The sequence below is a fragment of the Athene cunicularia genome, unplaced genomic scaffold (assembly GCF_003259725.1).
Source record: "Athene cunicularia isolate RWA unplaced genomic scaffold, athCun1 SCF_35, whole genome shotgun sequence".
In the NCBI taxonomy this organism is placed as follows: Eukaryota; Metazoa; Chordata; class Aves; order Strigiformes; family Strigidae; genus Athene; species Athene cunicularia.
The window spans coordinates 36807-40076 of record NW_020799433.1 but is presented as its reverse complement, the minus strand read 5'-3'; the positions used below and the strand labels follow the sequence as shown (position 1 = coordinate 40076).

General features: G+C 58.3%; 1 protein-coding gene across 1 annotated transcript in view; it reads right to left on the bottom strand.

Moving 5' to 3' along the window:
- LOC113490821 (periaxin-like) overlaps positions 1-3270 on the bottom strand; it is an 11017-nt gene that overhangs the window by 3010 nt on the left and 4737 nt on the right. The window contains exons 2-3 of the mRNA XM_026867410.1: positions 2863-2872; positions 663-672 (exon numbers count right to left, since the gene is read on the bottom strand). The gene's annotated coding sequence lies outside the window, so the exon portion shown is untranslated. The remainder of the gene's footprint in view (positions 1-662; positions 673-2862; positions 2873-3270) is intronic.

The following is a 3270-nucleotide window of genomic DNA, read 5'->3' as shown; positions in this document are numbered from 1 at the left end:
TTTTGTGAGAACCCCCCAAATTCCTTTAGGGCTCCTGGCCAAGCTCAAGAGCTCCAACGAACCCCAAAACTATGTGGCTCAAGGCAGGAGCCCCAGGGCGCTCTGGAAGGCAGCAGAGCCCTTTGCAGGCTTCGGCAAAGCCCAGCGAAAGCCCTGGGGCCAAACTGTGTGAAAAGCTCGTGGTGGAGCAAAGGTGGAACCTCCCGGGTTCTGCGGTCACCGGCTGAGGACACCGAGATCTGCGTGCCTCTTGGCTTTCACAGAACCCCAGCACCATTCCGGCTGGAAAAGCCCCTCGGGGTCACCGAGTCCAACCCTCAGCCCGACTTTACAAAGCTCTCCCCTACCCCACATCCCCCAACAGCTCATCCCACCGGCCCTGAACCCCCCCCAGGGATGGGGACTCCCCCTCTCCGCTCTCCGACCACTCTTTGGTGAAACATTTTCTCCTCCTGCCCAGCCTGACCCTCCCCTGGGGCAGTTTCCAGCCGTTCCCTCTTGTCCTGTCCCTGATCCCCTGGGAGCAGAGCCCAGCCCCGGCCTCTCCACAACGTCCTGTCAGGAGCCGCAGAGAGGGATGAGGGCTCCCCTCAGCCTCCTCCTCCTCACACTGCACACTCCCAGCCCCTTCCCTGGCTCCTCACAGGATTTATTCTCCAGCCCTTCCCCAGCCTCGTTGCCCTCCTCTGCCCTCGCTCCAGCCCCCCCAGATCTCTCTGGGATTGAGGTGCCCAAACCTGGACCCAACCCTCCAGGTGTGGCCTCACCAGTGCCGAGCCCAGGGGGACTGTCACCTCCCTGCTCCTGCTGGCCACACCAGTGCTGACCCAAGCCAGGATGCCGTTGGCTTTCTTGGCCCCCGGACACACTGCCGGCTCCTGTTCAGCTGCTGGTCAGTGAGAACCCCCAGACCCTTCTCTCCCAGACTCTCCCTGCTGCACGGCTCGGGGCAGGCTGGTAAATAACTTCGTGCAGTGTCTCTAATCGAAGTGGCGAGCCCTGCCCAGGAAGCCTCAAAATCACAGAATCCCGGAAACATCTCGGTTGGAAAAGGCCTTGAAGATCCTCCAGTCCAACCCCAAACCTCACGCTGACCGTTCTCAAGCGTCCTGGTGTGGGCGCAGGATGAGGAGAGCAGAGCAGAGGTGAGGAAAGGTGCAAAGAGCCCGCGGGTCACCAGCGCATCGCTCACCTGCGGCTCAGCCGCTCGCCTCGGGCCCGCTGGCTCATTATCCATAACCCCCCCCCGGTCCCTCTCGCCCATGCCCCCCCGCTCCTCTATCACCCCATCGCCCTCCTCCACCCTCTTCACCTTCCCCTCTCTCGGACCCTCTGTGCTGCTCCCTGTCTCGACTGTTGGTTGTTTCATCTCTCTGCCTCGATCTCTGTTCCTGTCTTTTCCCACGCTCCACCTCTCCGTCCTTCTCTCTTGTTGCTCTTGTTGGTTCCAGGCCAGCACCCTGTGCCCTGTCCCTGTCCCTTCCGCAGGCGTCTCCTGCTCTCTGGCTCCCTGTCCCTCACCTGCTCCCTCTGGCCTGCTCCCCATCGCTGCCTTGGCGTCCTTTCTCCCCCTCTCTGCCTCGCTCCCGTCCCTCTCCTCGTCTCTCGGTTTCCTTCTCCATCACCACCTCGCTGCCTGTCCCTTTTCTCTTCTCTCTGTCCTCCAGCCTCTCCCGAACGTTTTGCCTGGAGAGCTCCATACCACTCCCTGTCCCGTTGTCTTTGAACTTCTGACCCTTTTTTGCCCACCCAGCCCTTTTCTGTCTCCCACCCCTTTTTACACTCCACAATTTTCTGCCCTTTACTTGCCCTCTGGCCTCGCACCTGTAGAAGAATTTAAAATATAATCTCTGGCATATTTGAAATAAATTTTAAGCCCTAGTGAAACGTGTCCAGGACTGAGCTATACTGTAATATCACCAAGGCAACCGCAACGCTGCTCAACAGGCCTGAGAAGCATTCTTGGTCTGCTGCTTGTAAAGTCCCGGCCCAAGGCTGGTTTAAAACCCCATCAAGCTGATCCTATAGAGACGGGTTTAACAAAATTAATTGACTGAACACAGGGGGTTTGCTAGATTAGGAGAGTTTAGTATCTAGAAACTGCTCGCTCTACCGAAGCTTTTAATAGAACGTCTTGAGGTCTTAGAATTGTGCGAGGTGAAAACTAGTGGAAGAAAGATGAAGAAGATGATGACCCGAAAGATGACCTTGAAATCAGTTTCAACAAGGATTGGAACCAGAAGAGAAGAATTAGGCTGAGACTGGGGGTTGTAGTTTCAATAAATGATGAGAATCAAGAACTGAAAGGATGAGTGGAAACTCATGGAGACTTTGGGCTTAGGCGATGGATTTAGGAATAGTGTATAAACTGTGTGAGGCCTTCGGACAACCTTGGGGGCCCAGCGGTGAGGGGAGCCCATTGCCCTTGCCGTGGTTAACCTTGGGACCCGCCACCCTTGGGGCAGTTAAAGCCAGGCCCAACACCCTTTGGGCACATCACCCTGGGGGCTGTGAACCCCGGGGGGGCCCATCGCTTTTTACTTCAAAGGACTTTGGGATTGTGGCACCCACTGAAGTGACGACGAAACCTGTCGCCGTCCTGGGTGGCGCTCCCGCTCCACTCAGCACTGAGGAGCCCACCCGCTGGCCACTGGGTCTCAGTCCTGGGCTACCAGAGATGGAGTGACTGGGAGAGAGCCCAGTAAAGAACCGTTCAGCCTGGAGAAGGTTTGGGTGTTGGGAGTCCCGCCCAGGTGGGGCCTCAGCAGTGGCAGTGACAGGACAAGGGGCGCAGAGCACAAACCTCGACACTGAGTGACTTGGGGAGACATGTTTTTTACTGGGGGGGGTGACTGAGGCTACTTGGGGAGGTCTCTGATGGTGGAGGGAGAAAAGGCCACCTGGATGTGGCTACGGTAGCCTCCCAGGGGCTTGCCTGAGCCCCCCAGCACCCCTTTAAGGTGCCTGCTGACCCCCAGGGTCTCCCAAGGCCCCTTCTGAGCACCCCAGGACCCTATGAAGTTCCCTTAAGCTCCCCCCCTGCACCCCATGAAGGTCACTGTTGACCCCCAGGGACCCTCCTGAGCCTCCCAGCTCCCCATAAAGGGACCTTGTGCCCCCCATCGAACCTCCCAACCCCCTCCAGGACCCCACAAATGTCTCTGCTCCACCCTAGAAACCCACAGGACCTTTTCCAGAAGGAGGGGGACAGCTGGTGACACCTGGGACACGGCGGGGGCTCAGCGTCTCCCCCAGGCCAGCGCATGGAGG